Below are 19,993 nucleotides of genomic sequence, written 5' to 3' on the forward strand. Positions count from 1 at the left end.
AGGAAGAGTCACAATATAATTTTTCTAACGGACATGCACACATACAACCTTTTTTTATGGTTTTTAAGTGTAAGGGAACTGGAGAAGGTGAAAGAAAATAGAAGGAAGAACAGGTTCTCAGTTATGCTGAAACCACAACTTAAGGCCCGTTTACACGCAAAAACAATCTTTCAAACGATTAAAAGATTAACAGTTTAAGCTATCATTTTGCATAAAGTGTTAATGGACACTAATGTTCATTACCACTTTAACACCTTCTTTTCCATGTAAAAGGGCCTCTGGGGGCTGTTTGCAGAGCCAAACATGTGGGATGGTCTCTGCACACAGCTGCATTGCTAACAAACGGGCTATCGGCAGAATATAATGTTATCTCTGACACCCACTGAGAACATAGCGTGTGGTCTGTGTTATCTTTCTCCAGCTAAACGATGGATTTTAAGCTCACCTTAAAATCATCGTTCAGACGAAAAGTGAACGATGGCCGCATTTACATTATCGCTCATTTGCCATCGTTTGAATGAATGTTGAGCAATAATCTTTGCTTGTAAATGGGCCTTTACTAAAAAAAAAAGTAGACATATATGAGATATTTTGCCATGCTCTTTGAAGGCTAAGAGCAGAAGAAAAAATATGGAGAACTTGAACTTGAGGGACAGATTGGCCTTCAGAAATCTAAGCTATCTATTATTTTCTAGATCAAGGCTACAGACTTTTACTGTTGTGAAACTCCCAGATGCTGTCAGGGTAGCATCACAACAACACAGAAGGTCACAGGTTGTACATTGCTAATCTAGAACTAGAAAAATGTGAAGTTAATTACCTTGACTGGATATCACTGTGAAGCCTCAGTGGCAACAGAAACTTTTTATAAATGTCTGGTTATAGAATGGCCTAGGATATACTTGTGTTTTACTTTATAGCTACCAAGGTTTTTGTTGCGTGTTGTCTGTCGTAAACTTTCAGGTCCACTTTGGTTTGCTCATCAACATCATTTTTAGAGCAGTTATTACACTTACGGTACGGATGACACATGCAGTAGTGGCTTTTCCTCACAGGCTGGCTCGGTGTTATTATAGCTTCTAGTTCCACCTTGGAATGTTGACTGAGAAAAAGGGCCCCAGGTGCCATTATTAAGAGAAGGTGCTTGTTGGCTCATGGTCTTTTCCATAAAGGAGTCCTATAGCCTAAAGGGCAAGTCGTCCCATTGAAAAGCACCCTTACATGAGAACACAGATGTGTGGGGACACTACACTAATGATCACAGCTCATATTCTCCCCCTCACTACACAATGACCTCTGGATTGGTCATAGAGGATACCCACAACACTCTCCCATAGAAATCAATGAGTCCACTCATGTCCATTGTGTAAATGGCCCATGAAGCTGCTGTAAAGCATGTCTCTAAATGCTGTTAACTGCAGTGCAGGCAAGATTGTCATGCTCCATAGCCACATACAAAAATGGAATTTAAGAAATCAACAATCAGAAAGTGAAAGCAGATTAGAGAAATTTTAAATGTTTCACTTTCATGTTTTAGTTACCATAAAAATAAGGTACATTCTTTTAAAGCCAAGATTGCAGAATATTAAAAAAATCAGTATTAAAAAAACGGATCTCTTTTTTTATCAAGAAGTTTTAAACAATATCCTCATTCAAAGAAATAGGAATGCAGGATGTTCAATGTATCCGATGCCAAGGGCAAAAAAAGTAGCGCGATCTATTTCTCAACAAGCAGGGATATTGGTGTCTACAAGTCCAAGTATTGGCAAATGAAGCTTATGTGAAAATATGCAGCTTTGTAGAAAGTAGCCCGAGGCGGGAGCATCACTGACTTGTTTGAAGCACACAGTCCTGTGCAAACCTGTATATTTGGGAAAATATTTGAGCCTGTCTGTATTCTGCGGCAAAGTGGTGTATAACTGCTCTTCTGTATCTTGGTATCAGTTTATCAGTAAGGATCACGGATCACTACTGATTCGGAAGATAACGATGACATGATTTTATATATATATATATATATATATATATATATATATGTGTGTGTGTGTGTGTGTGAACCATGTTGTTTAAGCATTCAGTTAGCACTATTTGTTGTTTTACCCCTTTTTTTGGGTGCATGGACAACAATTATTATAGTTTATCCACTATTATGGTTTTAGTCATCATCATGTTAAATTGGATTATGTTTTTGTTATTTGCTACTATTACTCTTTATTATTTGTTTTTATCATTCCATTTATTCTATTCTGGGTATTTTTCAATTTTTTTGCTTTTTGGTTCACTTACCTCCATTTTAATTTGGTAGCATTTAGAGCGAAGTCAGACGAGCATTTTTTTGCGCACGCCTATTGATTGCCTATGGTGTGGTCACATGTCCATTTTTTACAAGTGCCCAAATTCATACAATGTGAAAGATAGGACATCCGCGCTGGGCTGTCTGTGCTGCGCGTAAATATTCCCCGCAGGGAGTGTCCTCAATACAGAACACTGTGACAGCACTGTCACAGTGTTCAGTGATGATGGAACTCCCCACGGGAAGGAAAGAATCCTCTGCCACAGCTGTGGCAAAGGAATGTGATGTTTTCCCATTGCTTTCTATGTGGCCACCGCTGCTGCCGGCGGCCCCATGGAAAGCAATGGGATGCAAGCAACCCCTGCAGTGATTTTCGGGGAAAGGATTTAAACATAAGCCCTTCCTTGAAAATCATCCCTAGGTGTAGAAAAAAATAAAAAACAACATTACATTTGTGCAAAAGGGCCTCCAGGAGCTGCATTGTTCTGCTCGTGACTGACGGCAGACTACAATGTTATCTGCTAATTCCCACAGAGGTAACAACTTGTGATCTATTGAGCGATAAATGTGTTTGCTTTATCTCCAGTAGCTCAATGAAGGATTTTAAGTTTACCTTAAAATCATCGTTCAAACAAAAAGTTCATTATTACCACGTTTACATGTAACGATATCGCTCATTTTCGGTCATTTGAATGAATTTTTTGTGATAATTATTACATTTAAATGGGTGTTTATTGTGAGCTGTACAGTGAGGATTATTACCATCTAGAGATGAGCGAACCTACTCGGCCATGCCCCTTTTTCGCCCGAGTACCGCGATTTTCGAGTACTTCTGTACTCGGGTGAAAAGATTTGGGGGGCGCCCTGGGTGAGTGGGGGGTTGCAGCGGGGAGTGGGGGGGAGAGGAAGAGAGAGAGGGATCCCCTGTTCCCCGCTGCTACCCCCCACGCTGCCACGCCTCCCCCCGCCCCCCGGCGCCCCCCGAATCTTTTCACCCTAGTACTGAAGTACTCGAAAATCGCGGTGCTCGATCAAGTAATTACTCGAAACAAGTACGTTCGCTCATCTCTATTACCATCACAATGTCCTGCTCATGTACCACCAGCATCCTGGATGCAACTTTTATTGTTCCTGAACACTGGAAAAAAAGTTCACTATTTCTGTGTACTGTTGAGGAATTCTAGAAATGGCTGTCAGTCCTGTATATAATACATAACAATTTGTACATAAGCTGTTGATCATGTCAGGTTTTCATTAGACAACAAATACAATATGTGGCCTATTGTCTGTACATGACATCCAGACAGCAGTTTAATGGGAAGACATTGCTTATATTTGTTCACTAATTAAAACCATATAGTAAAACATTTTCAAAATTTGTAATCTGTTTGTATTTTCTGATTGAAGTTTTTTTTGTTGTATTTTCTGTATATGAATTTGGGGGCAGACATATTGCCTGAGCTGCTTTTAACAGCATTTAAGGATGCTTTACAGCAGTCACACAAATGGTCCATTCACACAATGGACAACGATACTGTTGTATCTTGTTTCCACCAGAAGAATCGGTGGGGACAAGCTGCATGTCCACAACTCATTGGCTGGGCTGGAGAATCCGCTGGTTTGTGCTCCAAGCTCCTCTGTCATAATTTCCCCGACGATTTTCTTCCCTTCTAGCTTCAGCGGTGTAAGCCCCCACCCCCTCCTCCTTCACATCCATTGCATTCCTCCGCTGTCAATATCCCCGGCTGGCAACCCCTCAAGCCAGCACCACTATGGGCCTGTAGGTCTGCAGTGATACTTCCCTCGACAACCTTCACTGCCAGCGTCGGCACTGTAATTCCCCCATCCCCCTCTGGCCTTCGCTGCCTTCCCCCACTGTGACTGCCCCCAGCGTTCTGCCTTCTCCCGTCCCTGCTCCGGCAAAGTCAGTCACTCACTGTCAGTCTCCTCGCTGGCATCGCATAATGCTTGCAATATGTGACGGCACCGAGGAGACTGACAGCGCAGGAGCTGTGAAGAGGACAAGGGAGAGTGGCGGAGTGTCACTGCCCCCGGAGCTCTGTCTACTTCTCCCATCCCTGTTCCGGTGCAGTCTAGTACAAAAGCCGGTAAGGGCACAAGGGAGAACGGCCGTGGGGTCAGAGGCAGAATGAGGCAGGAGGGGACATAATGGAAACCCGTTCTCCGGCCCAAGTTGTAGGCGTTGCTTGTGGGCATGCAGCTTGTCTCCACCCATTCTTCTGGTGGAGACAAGATACAACTGCACCATGGACAACAGGGTACCCAATGACTTCTACAGGAGAGTGCTGTGGGCATGCTCTATGATCTTTTGCAGAGGAGGAGGGGGTGAGTTGTGACTATCACCTTTTGTGAACAGTGGACCTTCTGTTATCTATATATAGGTGTCACCTTTTATTGTAATCCTGCCTGAGATAATAATGAGATGACTGCTGAACAGTGTTCTCTACAGAATAGTTCCAACAGTTCCAAACTGCTGTTAGATTTAGTAGTCAGTGTGAAACCTGCAGGATTTTAGGATTTTTTAAATGTAAATTGTGAAATTAAAAATTAAAAAAAAAACAACCAAAAATTCTTTAAAAAATATGTTTCACATAAGGACTTGATTTATACAATAGTTCATTTTCTAATAACACATTCCCTTTAAACTGTAGTTAGGCATACGGAGCTTGAACTTTCCCTGCAGCCAGGGCAGGTTTCAGACTGCTCCAGCAGGATCCTGGCAGTAACACTTTATGAGCAAATTGCTGGTATTTAACAGCTGAAGTCAGATAACCATTTATTAGTGAAGTTAGGGCTCCTTCACATTGGCGATCGCGATATCATCACAAAAAAAATCGCAGCAAAATCTCATCTTTTTTTTCCTGTGATTTTTGAGCGTCAACACTGCTGTTTCTAGCAAAAACATCACTACCACTTGCGATTTTCTCTCATGTTTTTTTCACGATTTTGCCACGATTTTTAAACACAAAAGTCAGTAGAACTTTCTTATGTTAAAAACACATTGCATCACATGAAAAACGCAAGTTCATGCTTTGTGATGCAATAAAAAGGAGGCTCCATAGGCAAACATGAAAAAAACGCAAAACGCAGAAAAATAGGACATGCTGTGATTTTTTTTTTCTTGCAACATCGCAGGAGTGAAAATATCGCAAATGTGAAGAAAACCATTGAAGACCATGGGTTTCATAATTCTGCGTTTTCACTCAATCTTGCATCGCACAATTTTATCGCCAGTGCGAAGCCGCCCTTAGTCCTCCCTGAATCCTACATAACATCCAATGTGAATTGCCCCAGAGCCTGTGTGCAGTTTTAAGCCACTTTCACGCAAGTGTTTAATCAGATGTAGGACTGCATTTCTCCTTGTTAAATACCATTCTGTTAGTCGCTGCCCACTGTGCAAGCTTTTCTAGATCTTTTTGAATACTCTCTCTCTTCCCTAGTGTTAGCTATCCCTCTTAGCTTTGTGTCATCAGCAAATTTGATCAGTTTCCCATAAATTCCCTCCTCCAGATCATTTATAAAAATGTTCAACAACACTGATCCTAGGACAAAGCCTTGTGGTACCCCACTTGGAATCATAGAAGGGTAGAGTTGGAAGGGACGTCCAGGGTCATCAGGTCCAACCACCTGCTCAGTGCAGGATTCACTAAATCATCCCAGACAGATATCTGTCCAGCCTTTGTTTGAACACTTCCATTGAAGGAGAACTCACCACCTCCCGTGGTAACCTGTTCCACTCATTGATCACCCTCACTGTCAGAAGGTTTTTTCTAATATCTAATTTGTGTCTCCTCCCTTTCAGTTTCATCCCATTGCTTCTAGTCTTTCCTTGTACAAATGAGAATAGGGCTGACCCCTCTGCACTGTGACAGCCCTTCAGATATTTGTAGACAGCTATTAAGCCTCCTCTCAGCCTTCTTTTTTGCAAGCTAAACATTCCCAGATCCTTAAACCATTCCTCATAGGACATGATTTGCAGATCGCTCACCGTCTTGGTAACTCTTCTCTGAACTTGCTCCAATTTGTCTATGTCTTTTTTAAAGTGGGGTGCCCAGAACTGGACACATTATTCCAGATGAGGTCTGACTAAGGAAGAGTAGAGGGGGATAATGACCTCACAGGATCTAGACTCTATGCTTCTCTTAATACATCCCAGAATTGTGTTTGGCCTTTTGGTTGCTGCATCATATTATTGACTCATGTTAAGTCTATTCAGATCTATTATTTTTTCTAGATCTTTTTGAATACTCTCTCACTTTTCTAGTGTTAGCTATCCCTCCTAGCTCTGTGTCGTCGGCAAATTGGATCAGTTTTCTATCTATTCCTTCCTTTAGATCATTTATAAAAATGTTGAACAACACTGGGCCTAGGACAGAGCCTTGTGGTAACCCACTTGATACATTCTTCCACTTGGATGCGCAGCCATTTATGACCACTCTTTGATTACGATTAGAGATGAGCGAGCACCAAAATGCTCGGGTGCTCGTTACTCGGGACGAAATTTTCGCGATGCTCGAGGGTTCGTTTCGAGTAACGAACCCCATTGACGTCAATGGGCGACTCGAGCATTTTTGTATATCGCCGATGTGTAAGTGGGTAAAAAATTGGCTCAACGATAGAAAGCAGAGGGTGGTAATAAATGGTTCGTACTCTGATTGGACCACAGTCGCTAGTGGGGTGCCACAGGGTTCAGTATTAGGCCCCACTCTGTTCAACATATTTATTAATGACCTGATAGAGGGGCTGCACAGCAAAATATCAATATTTGCAGATGACACAAAATTATACAATATAATTAATGCAACGGAGGACAATGTGCGGCTACAAACGGACCTGGATAAGATGGGGGCTTGGGCAGAAAAATGGCAAATGAAGTTCAATGTTGAAAAATGTAAGACTATGCACATGGGCAGGAGGAACGGATGTCACAAATATTCACTTAATGGGGTACCGCTGGGGAAAAGTGACATGGAAAAGGATCTAGGGGTATTAGTGGATAATAGACTAAACTGGAGTAACCAATGCCAGTCAGCTGCTGCAAAGGCAAATAAAGTCTTGGGGTGCATTAAAAGAGGTATAGGGGTGAAGGACGATAACATTATCCTTCCATTATATAAGGCACTTGTCAGGCCTCACATGGAATACTGCGTACAATTCTGGACACCGGTGCTCAGGAAAGATGTCACAGTGCTTGAAGGGGTTCAAAGAAGGGCAACTAAACTAATACATGGAATGACGGGACTGGAATACCCACAGAGGCTATCCAAATTGGGACTATTTACTCTAGAAAAAAGAAGGTTAAGAGGCGACCAAATAACCATGTATAAGTACATGAGGGGACAACACATGGATCTCTCCCGCGATCTGTTTACACCCAGGACCACGACGGTAACAAGAGGACATCCGCTACGATTAGAGGAAAGTAGGTTTCATCACCAACATAGAAAGGGGTTCTTTACTGTAAGAGCAGTTAGACTGTGGAACTCTCTACCGGAGGAAGTGGTGATGGCAAAATCGATAGAGGAGTTTAAAAGGGGACTTGATGTCTTTCTGGAGAAGAAGTATATTACAGGATATAAATATTAGGTTAAGTGTCAATCCTGGTATACAGGCAGGTAGGAACTATTAGGGGTTGATCCAGGGAACAGTCTGATTGCCATTAGGGAGTCGGGAAGGAATTTTTCCCCCAAAAGGGCTAATTGGCTTCTGGCCTTGGGGTTTTTTGCCTTCCTCTGGATCAACACAGTAGGATAGACAGGCTGGACTAGATGGACAATGTCTTCATTCGGCCTTACATACTATGTTACTATGTTACTATGATGCTCGCTAAGGTTTCCATTTGTGAAAATCGAGGCAATTCAAGAAAGTGATGGGAACGACACAGCAACGGATAGGGCAGGCAAGGGGCTACATGTTGGGCTGCATCTCAAGTTCCCAGGTCCCACTATTAAGCCACAATAGCGGCAAGAGTGGGCCACCCCCCTCCCAACAACTTTTACTTCTGAAAAGCCCTCATTAGCAATGCATACCTTAGCTAAGCACCACACTACCTCCAACAAAGCACAATCACTGCCTGCATGACACTCCGCTGCCACTTCTCCTGAGTTACATGCTGCCCAACCCCCCCCCCCCCCGCATGACGCAGTGTCCACAGCGAACACCAAAGTGTCCCTGCGCAGCCTTCAGCTGCACTCATGCCACACCACCCTCATGTCTATTTATAAGTGCGTCTGCCAGAGGAACCGCAGGCACACACTGCAGAGGGTTGGCACGGCTAGGCAGCGACCCTCTTTAAAAGGGGCGGGGAGATAGCCCACAATGCTGTACAGAAGCAATGAGAAATATAATCCTGTGCCACCTCCATCAGGAGCTGCACACGTGGGCATTGCAATGGGGAACCTATGTGCCACACACTATTCATTCTGTCAAGGTGTCTGCATGCCCCAGTCAGACCGCGGTTTTTTATAAATAGTCACAGGCAGGTATAACTCCGCAATGGGAATTCCGTGTGCACCCACAGCATGGGTGGCTCCCTGGAACCCACCTGCTGTACATAAATGTATCCCATTGCAGTGTCCATCACAGCTGAGGTAACATCCGATTAAATGCAGGTGGGCTTCGGCCCACACTGCATGCCCCAGTTAGACTGGGGTTCTTTAGAAGTGGACACATGCAGTTACAACTCCATGTGGACCGACAGCATGGGTGGCTCCCTGGAACCCACCGGCGGTACATAAATATATCCCATTGCATTGCCCATCACAGCTGAGGTAATGTCATGTTTAATGCAGGTGGGCTTCGGCCCACACTGCATGCCCCAGTCAGACTGGGGTTCTTTAGAACTGGACACATGCAGTTACAACTCCCTGTGGACCCACAGCATGGGTGGCTCCCTGGAACCCACTGGCTGTACATAAATGTATCCTATTGCAGAGCCCATCACAGCTGAGGTAACGTCCGATTAAATGCAGGTGGGCTTCGGCCCACACTGCATGCCCCAGTCAGACTGGGGTTCTTTAGAAGTGTACACATGAAGTTACAACTCCGTGTGGACCGACAGCATGGGTGGGTGCCAGGAAGCCACCGGGAGTACATAAATATATCCCATTGCAGTGCCCAGCACAGCTGATGTAACGTCAGCTTTAATGCAGGTGGGCAAAAAATTAATTGGATTACACTGTAGGCGAGGGCCCCAAAAAATTGGTGTACCAACAGTACTAATGTATGTCAGAAAAATTGCCCATGCCCAACCAAGAGGGCAGGTGAAACCCATTAATCGCTTTGCTTAATGTGGCTTAATTGGTAACTAGGCCTGGAGGCAGCCCAGTTAAAATAAAAATTGGTTCAGGTGAAAGTTTCAACGCTTTAATGAGCATTGAAACGTATAAAAATTGTTTACAAAAGTTATATGACTGAGTCTTGTGGGCCTAAGAAAAATTGCCCGTTCGGCGTGATTACGTGAGGTTTCAGGAGGAGGAGCAGGAGGAGGAGGATGAATAGAATACACAGATTGACGAAGCAAAAAGGTCCCCGTTTTTGATGGTGGTGATAGAGAACGATGCTTCCATCCGCGGGTGCAGCCTACGTATTGCTTAGGTATCGCTGCTGTCCGCTGGTGGAGAAGAGAAGTCTGGGGAAATCCAGCCTTTGTTCATCTTGATGAGTGTAAGCCTGTCGGCATGGTCGGTTGACAGGCGGGTACGCTTATCCGTGATGATTCCCCCAGCCGCACTAAACACCCTCTCTGACAAGACGCTACCCGCAGGACAAGCAAGCACCTCCAGGGCATACAGCGCGAGTTCAGGCCACGTGTCCAGCTTCGACACCCAGTAGTTGTAGGGGGCAGAGGCGTCACGGAGGACGGTCGTGCGATCGGCTATGTACTCCCTCACCATCCTTTTACAGTGCTCCCGCCAACTCAGCCTTGACTGCGGCGCGGTGACACAGTCTTGCTGGGGAGCCATAAAGCTGGCAAAGGCCTTGGAGAATGTTCCCCTGCCTGCGCTGTACATGCTGCCTGATCTCTGCGCCTCCCCTGCTACCTGGCCCTCGGAACTGCACCTTCTGCTACTAGCGCTGTCGGATGTGAATGTTACCATCAGTTTGTCCGCCAGGGTCCTGTGGTATAGCATCACTCTCGAACCCCTTTCCTCTTCGGGTATGAGAGTGGAAAGGTTCTCCTTATACCGTGGGTCGAGCAGTGTGTATACCCAGTAATCCGTAGTGGCCAGAATGCGTGTAACGCGAGGGTCTCGAGAAAGGCATCCTAACATGAAGTCAGCCATGTGTGCCAGGGTACCTGTACGCAACACATGGCTGTCCTCACTAGGAAGATCACTTTCAGGATCCTCCTCCTCCGGCCATACACGCTGAAAGGATGACAGGCAAGCAGCATGGGTACCCTCAGCAGTGGGCCAAGCTGTCTCTTCCCCCTCCTCCTCATGCTCCTCGCCCTCCTCCTCAACGCGCTGAGATATAGACATGAGGGTGCTCTGGCTATCCAGCGACATACTGTCTTCCCCCGCCTCCGTTTCCAAGCGCAAAGCGTCTGCCTTTATGCTTTGCAGGGAACTTCTCAAGAGGCATAGAAGAGGAATGGTGACACTAATGATTGCAGCATCCCCGCTCACCATCTGGGTAGACTCCTCAAAGTTTCCAAGGACCTGGCAGATGTCTGCCAACCAGGCCCACTCTTCTGTAAAGAATTGAGGAGGCTGACTCCCACTACGCCGCCCATGTTGGAGTTGGTATTCCACTATAGCTCTACGCTGCTCATAGAGTCTGGCCAACATGTGGAGCGTAGAGTTCCACCGTGTGGGCACGTCGCACAGCAGTCGGTGCACTGGCAGATTAAACCGATGTTGCAGGGTCCGCAGGGTGGCAGCGTCCGTCTTGGACTTGCGGAAATATGCGCTGATCCGGCGCACCTTTCCGAGCAGGTATGACAAGTGTGGGTAGCTTTTCAGAAAGCGCTGAACCACCAAATTAAAGACATGGGCCAGGCATGGCACGTGCGTGAGGCTGCCGAGCTGCAGAGCCGCCACCAGGTTACGGCCGTTGTCACACACGACCATGCCCGGTTGGAGGCTCAGCGGCGAAAGCCAGTGGTCGGTCTGCTCTGTCAGACCCTGCAGCAGTTCGTGGGCCGTGTGCCTCTTCTCTCCTAAGCTGAGTAGTTTCAGCACGGCCTGCTGACGCTTGCCCACCGCTGTGCTGCCACGATGCGCGACACCGACTGCTGGCGACGTGCTGCTGCTGACACATCTTGATTGCGAGACAGAGGTTGCGTTGGAGGAGGAGGAGGAGGAGGGTGGTTTAGTGAAGGAAGCATACACTGCCGCAGATAACAGCACCGAGCTGGGGCCCGCAATTCTGGGGGTGGGTAGGACGTGAGCGGTCCCAGGCTCTGACTCTGTCCCAGCCTCCACTAAATTCACCCAATGTGCCGTCAGGGAGATATAGTGGCCCTGCCCGCCTGTGCTTGTCCACATGTCCGTTGTTAAGTGGACCTTGGCAGTAACCGCGTTGGTGAGGGAGCGTACAATGTTGCGGGAGACGTGGTCGTGCAGGGCTGGGACGGCACATTGGGAAAAGTAGTGGTGACTGGGAACCGAGCAGCGCTGGGCCGCCGCCGCCATCATGCTTTTGAAAGCCTCCGTTTCCACAACCCTATACGGCAGCATCTCCAGGCTGATCAATTTGGCTATGTGCACGTTTAACGCTTGAGCGTGCGGGTGCGTGGCGGCGTACTTGCGTTTGCGCTCAAACAGTTGCGCTAGCGACGTCTGGACGCTGCGCTGAGAGACATTGCTGGATGGGGCCGAGGACAGCGGAGGTGAGGGTGTGGGTGCAGGCCGGTAGGCACTCGTGCCTGTGTCCTCAGAGTGGGGTTGGATCTCAGTGGCAGGTTGGGGCACAGGGGGAGAGGCAGTGGTGCAAACCGGAGGCGGTGAACGGCCTTCGTCCCACCTTGTGGGGTGCTTGGCCATCATATGCCTGCGCATGCTGTTGGTGGTGGCTCCCCAGCTGATCTTGGTGCGACAAAGGTTGCACACCACTGTTCGTCGGTCGTCAGGCGTCTCTGTGAAAAACTGCCACACCTTAGAGCACCTTGGCCTCTGCAGGGTGGCATGGCGCGAGGGGGCGCTTTGGGAAACAGTTGGTGGATTATTCGGTCTGGCCCTGCCTCTACCCCTGGCCACCGCACTGGCTCGGCCTGTGCCCACACGCTGACTTGGGCCTCCGCGTCCTCGCCCGCGTCCACGTCCTCTAGGCCTACCCCTACCCCTCAGCATGCTGTATTACCAGTAGTGCAGAAACAGAACGCTGTAATTAAATGTGCTGCTTATTGGCCTGTGGTTGGAGGCTGACTTCGCTTACGGAACGCACAGCAGAGGCAGGAAAGAATTTTGCGCAAGCCTGCTGTAACACTTAGCTGGCTGCGTATGAATTAGGACAACTACCCCCAGCAGAGACCCAGTACACTTGTGGACAGGAATACAGCGGTGATGTAAGAGGCAACACAGAGGCAGAAAAGAATTTTGCGCAAGCCTGCTGTAACACTTAGCTGGCTGCGTATGAATTAGGACAACTACCCCCAGCAAAGACCCAGTACACTTGTGGACAGGAATACAGCGGTGATGTAAGAGGCAACACAAAGGCAGGAAAGAATTTTGCGCAAGCCTGCTGTAACACTTAGCTGGCTGCATATGAATTAGGACAACTACCCCCATCAGAGACCCAGTACACTTGTGGACAGGAATACAGCAGTGATGTAAGAGGCAACACAGAGGCAGAAAAGAATTTTGCGCAAGCCAGCTGTAATACTTAGCTGGCTGCGTATGAATTAGGACAACTACCCCCAGCAGAGACCCAGTACACTTGTGGACAGGAATACAGCGGTGATGTAAGAGGCAACACAGAGGCAGAAAAGAATTTTGCGCAAGCCTGCTGTAACACTTAGCTGACTGCGTATGAATTAGGACAACTACCCCCAGCAGAGACCCAGTACACTTGTGGACAGGAATACAGCGGTGATGTAAGAGGCAACGCAGAGGCAGAAAAGAATTTTGCGCAAGCCTGCTGTAACACTTAGCTGGCTGCGTATGAATTAGGACAACTACCCCCAGCAGAGACCCAGTACACTGAGGACGGTCACAGGCAGCCCAAATATATTTTTTTTCCCAAATGTTTTTGGAAAGGCCCACTGCCCATATACACTAAATATGTCTTCTGTCCCTGCCTCACCACTACTGGCCCTGGACAATGTAAAATTACTGCAGGACGCAATGCTCTGCACGGCCGATATACAAAAAAAAAAAAAATGTGCAACACTGCAAAAAGCAGCCTCCACACTACTGCACACGGTTAGATGTGGTCCTAAGAAGGACCGTTGGGGTTCTTGAAGCCTAAAATAACTCCTAACACTCTCCCTATAGCAGCTCCGGCACCAGCAGCACTGTCCCTGATCTCTGTCAGAATGCATCTGTGGCGAGCCGCGGGAGGGGCCGATTTATATACTCGGGTGACACCTGATCTCGCCAGCCACTCACTGCAGGGGGGTGGTATAGGGCTTGAACGTCGCAGGGGGAAGTTGTAATGCCTTCCCTGTCTTCCTATTTGCCAGAAAAGCGCGCTAACGTCTCAGAGATGAAAGTGAAAGTAACTCGAACATCGAGTGGTACTCGTCTCGAGTAACGAGCATCTCGAACACGCTAATACTCGAAAGAGTATCAAGCTCGGAAGAGTACGTTCGCTCATCTCTAATTACGATTTTTTCAATAAGTGTGGTATGAAATTTTTCTCTTCTTCTCACTTTCTTTTTGTTTTCTCTTTTTCTCGTTCTATTACCCTTTTTCTTTTTTTTTCTCTCACTTTCTCATTTTCTCTCTCCTTTGTTTTCTTTTCTTATTCTTTTTTTAATCTTTTTTCTCTCTTTTCATTCTGAAAACACTCTATACTAGTCCCACTGTACAGATAGTCGTGGGACGCTGTACGGGCCCCCTGAACGTCGGGTGCCGGCTGTTTCTTACAGCGGGCACCCGGCGGCAGCAGTTATGACGAGCCGCGCCGCTCGTCAGAACTGTTAACACTTTAAATACCGCTGTCAGAGCGGTATTTAAAGTGTTAACAGTTCCGACAAGCGCCACGGCTCGTCGGAACTGCTGCCGCCGGGTGCCCGCTGTAAGAACAGCCGGCACCCGACGTTGTATGGAGCGGGATCCACCTGCGATCCCGCTCCATACTACTATTTGTTCGACTTGCGAACAAAACGGACTTGCGAACGGGCTCCCGGAACGGAACCTGTTTGCAAGTCAGGGACTAACTGTATTTTAGTTATGCGCTTCTATGTAAGCCACACCTTTAACCCCTAAACACCACAGGGTGTAAGTTTATGTCCTGGATGTGGGGTACTCAAGGCAACAGGACATAAACCTACACTCTGTGGATGGTGTAAGGATCAGGAGCTGAGTCCACGCCATCTCGCAGCAGGAGCTGACTGCTAACGATAGCCGGGCTCCAGCTGCAACAGAGGGAGTACATGAGTTTAGCGGTTCCCACTGTTAACCACCTACATATCGCGAACCATGTAGATCACAGCATGTAAAGGGTTTTACAGAGAGAGGGCGCTGCCTCTCTGATGTCATCGGACACCCACAATGTAATCGCAGAGAGCCAATGGGTTGCCATGGCAACAGGACACCAGACACTGGTGTCCTGGCTTGCCATTGCCTGTGATTGCTATTACAAGCAATAAGGCATTGCAGGACAGAAGTGCAATGCCTTATCATGGCGATCATAACTGTTATGGTTCAGGTCCCCTCCAGAACCATAAAGAGTGTAAAAATAATGGTGTAAATAGAATAAAAAAAAAACAGTTTAGTACTTACCCGAATCCCCACTCTGCGGCGACTTCTTACTTACCTTACCAAGATGGCCGCCGGGATCTTCACCCACGATGCACCGCGGGTCTTCTCCCATGGTGCACCGTGGGCTCTGTGCGGTCCATTGCCGATTCCAGCCTCCTGATTGGCTGGAATCGGCACACGTGACGGGGCGGAGCTACGCGATGACGCGTAGAAGGGGGCGGAGCCAGAACTCCGCTCGTGCCGAGACCCAAGAGAAGGGAGAAGACCCTTCTGCGCAAGCGCGTCTAATCAGGAGACTAGACGCTGAAATTAGACGGGGATGCCAGCACCACGGGCACCATGGAGACGGGGACGCCAGCAACGGAGCAGGTAAGTGAATAACTTCTGTATGGCTCATATTTAATGCACGATGTATATTACAAAGTGCATTAATATGGCCATACAGAAGTGCTTACCCCCACTTGCTTTCTCGGGACAACCCCTTTAATGACCTGTACTATAAATTGAAAACACTGTTTATCCTCCACAGCAAAAAAAAAACGTTATAAAGGGGAAAATGCTAATTTTGTTCATTTTACCTCACAAAAAAACACGATAAAAGGGATTTTAAAAAGCTGTATGTACCCCAAAATGGTACGAATAAAAAAAAAATACAGCTCATCACACAAAAAACAAGCCCTCACAGAGGATTTTATTGTGCAAAAGTGGAAACATTTTGGAAAATTACAATATTTTTGGTATAGTCGTAATCGTACTGACCCGGAGAAAAAAATGTATTTATGCTGTATGATTAACACTGTAAAAAAAAAAAAAAAACAATGGCAGAATTGATGCACACGAAAATTGTACTAATAAAAACTATACTTCGCCACGCAAAAAACAAGCCATTATACGGCCGTGTTGACAGAAAAATAAAAATCTTACGGCTTTTGAAAAGTGGAGAAGAAAATCCCCCAAAAATCGTTCATCCTTATGACCAAAATAGGCCTTGTCCTAAAGGGCTTAAAGGCCACTCCTGTTTTTATCACAACTAGAGACTCCCCCTGTGGTGGGCTCTCACGGGTTGACATATCTGCGGTTGGGAATTTGTAAATCGAAAACTTGTAATATTTCCATGCAGCTGTACAGAAAGCCCCCAGAATAAATTTTTACTGGTGGGCATAGGCATCCCAGTTCGATATTGCAAAATAATAGTATAAGAGGTGAATGACCAATGACAAGCATGACAACAAAGAACAAAAAAGAACTGACATTTTGAACCTGGAGTAATGCTGTAATCATTTACATTTTAGCTCCAGCTGAAGTGCAGTATTCAGTCTTGGATGGTGTTCTCCCATAGCAATCATAGCTTGTGGAAAACACAGATTTTGGAAGCATCTTGGGGTTGACAAATGGAAATATGACCTCTTACTGCCATAGCAGAATAGAAATAAGATATCTGAAACAATTATTTTATTAGCTCCGGAGACACAAATATGTCAGGATCCATGAAGTCTGGTTTAGAAATGAAATAACACGTTTTATAAATACTCTAACAGAGGAAACTGAAAAAAGACGACTTAACGTTACCTATCAATTATATCTTTGTTGTTAATAACAGATTTGTCTCTGCCAACAGATGTTTAACATATGAACAATTCCATTAATTATTTGCATTGCAACCCTGTCACCTAGAGGTGGGAAATGGAACTAGCAAACAAACTTATTTTTCGCAGACTTTAAAGAAAATAGAATTCATCATATACACATTTATGTTAGAGATTAAAACAATAAAGTGAATAACATTTATTATGTGGTGACAATGGCACCTGTCAAGGGGTGGGAGATTTTAGGCAGCAAGTGAACATTTCTTGAAGTTGATCTTTTAGAGGTCTAAGTGCCTCTGAGAAGGGCAAAATTGTGATGGCTAGGTTATAGCACAGAATTACTGGTCTTGTTGTGGGGTGTTCCCATTATGCAGCAGTTAGTACTGTACCTACCAAAATTGAACCGAGGAAGGACAACATTTGAACAGAAGACAGAGTTATGGACACCCAAGACTCATTAATGCACGTTGAAAGCAAAAGCCAGCCCATCTGAGTCAATCCCACAGAAGAGGTAATTCAGCACAAATTGTTGAATAAGTTAATGCTGGCTATGCTAGAAAAGCATGAGAACACATAGTATATTAGGGCTTGCTATATATGGGCTGCATAGCTGAGAAAGGTTAGAGTATCCATGCTAATCCTTGACCACCACCGAGAACACCTATAATGGGTACTGGATCATCAGAATTGGACGACGGGGCAATAGAAGAAGGTGGCCTGTTCTGATTAATTAGATTTCCTTTAACATCATGCCAACAGCTGGATGTGTGTGCCTCTTTTATCTAGGGAAGAGATAGCAGGATACACAATGGGAAGAAAAAAAACTGAGGAAGTGTGATGCTCTAGACCAGTGGTTCTGAACCTTTTTTAGTCAAGCACCCCCTTTAGGTATTGGGATGGTGGCCAGCGTTTCCTAAGCCTTATTAGTTTAAACCCAGTCAAAGTTCACCTTGTTTACAAAGTTAAAAGTACAAATTAAAATACTGAATACTTTTTTGGAAAGTTTCATAGTGTTTAACAGATTAGCATTAATGGTGAAAACATGTCTCCAAAAATTACCAAAGACATATTTTAGTCAGCTAAATTTTAGCTGCTAAGGTGTAGGTGCTAAATATGTAAAAACAGGTTAATTGTGGATACAATAATAAATAGGTTTTATTGCAGAAGATAGTATTTTTTTGGAAGCAAGCAATAATACCATCTTTAATTATCATTCGATAGAAACGTACAGCGTATAAATAAAATGCAGGATACACCTTAATCCTTAATGGTCAGAAAACTAATTGAAATGCAACAACAATGAAATTCGACTAATAATAATAATATTTGCCACAATCAATCTGTGTCATTAATGGCTGCCTTGGGCCTGATGAGCGGACGCCAATTTCACGATATCTGGTTCTATCTTTGTCAACCGCAGTCTTAAGTCGCCCCTTACACATATCTGAAGTTTGTTTCTCGCTTTTGTCAGGAGCTGCTGAACCGCCCTGAAGCCCCTCTTCACTAAGTACGTAGATGGAAAAACTACCACGAGCAACTTAACTTACTGCCACAGGATAGGATAGGAATTCTTTATTTTCACCCAAAAACATTCATAGCCACATTGTTGGAAAAGTGCTTGGACTTCGCTATCGTATTTCAAATCGATCAACTGCTCTTATAATCTGGGATAAAATTTTCCTGCGTCTGCTGAAAATGGATTGAGTACCCACGTTGGTATTTCAAGAGTACATAGATCATAAAACCTAGTTTGCATGTCTTCTTTGGCTTGTTTGAGGTGTGAGCAAAAATGTCTGAATCTTGAAGTTTGTCTCCATCTTCGCGTGCAATTTCTTGAAGACTTGGAAACTGTTAGAGCTCGCGTCGACTCAGGTTATTGGTATGAAGGTCCAGTTTGGCAATGAAGGAAGAGATTATACCTTTAGCCCTAATGAAACTCATTCTGTCTCCTTGTAGCTTTGTGTTGACCTCATTGAGTTTGTCAAATATGTCTGCGAGATAGGCAACATCAAGATGTCATAGTTCGATTACGTCACAAAGGCTTGGGTCAATCGGCTGAAGAAACTCGACTACTGTGTCAAAAAGTTCATAAAAGTGTTGTAAGCACTTTCCTCTTGACAGCCACCTCACTTCAGTGTGTAGAATAGACATTCGATTCTTCATCATGGTCTTGACAGAGCTTGCGGAAAAAATGTTTGTTCAAAGATTGCACTTTTATCTTGCTAACAGCATTAATTACATAGCGCAGAGAATCATGCAATCTCTCCTCTAAATGTTTAGCAACAAGGTGCTGCCAATGAATCACACAGTGGACTGCCATTATGCCAGGTATGGGCAGATTTTAAATGGGCAATAAATTAGCGATATCGACCAATCATGGATGCAGCTCCAACGGTTGCACATGTCAGGACTGGCGGTTTGCGAGTCTGTTCCCTCACCGCCTGTGCTGTCACACAGGCAGCTGCCGTGCGGCACAGGGGAGCCCCAGTCCTTGTCATTTCCCCTGGCCGCCAGACTCCTTCTTGCCGCCGGGTTGCTAGGGACGTGGCGGGGGCCACCCCGTGCCGCATCCTCGGCTCCATGGCAACCCGGCACTCATCTTCTCCACCTCCCGTAGGGCTAGGGGCGGGGTCCCCAGCTGGGCTGGCTGTTTCCGGTTGCTGTCAGACTCCCGCTACAATCAGCTGCTGGGGCGGGAGCTCTGACAGGATTTAAACCTGTCTGTGTGTGCAAATGATTGCCAGTGTTAGTTTGGTCCTCCAGCTGCACCCGCGTATTGTTTGACTCCTGTTGTGACCCCGGCTTTCTGACTTTCTGGACTTGGTTTTGTTTTTGCCTGACTCCTTTGTACTGCGAACCCTCCTATTGCCGACTCAGATAGTCTGACCATTCTACTGTTTGTTTGTCTCCAGTGTCTGTTTGTCATTCCCGTGTCCCGCTTCACTAGTTTAGTGTGGAGACTGCTGCCCAGTTGTTTCCCTGGGTGTTAGCAAGTAGGCAGGGACAGGGGTTGTGGGTTTTCTCAGGGACTTCCATTATCCCGGACCCTGTCCTGACAGTAACACTGGCCAACGGAAGGTCAGACATTTGTATCCCACCGGCAACTTTGAACCCCTCGATGGAGGCCGTGGTGGCTTTAGCGAACCAGGTCTAGGTCCTTACGAACCTTGTCCAGGACCTAACCACCCGCTTGCAGCTACAGGAACAGGTGGTGGCTGCGGGTT

This window comes from Eleutherodactylus coqui, chromosome 1 (genome assembly GCF_035609145.1).
Source record: "Eleutherodactylus coqui strain aEleCoq1 chromosome 1, aEleCoq1.hap1, whole genome shotgun sequence".
Classification (NCBI taxonomy): Eukaryota; Metazoa; Chordata; class Amphibia; order Anura; family Eleutherodactylidae; genus Eleutherodactylus; species Eleutherodactylus coqui.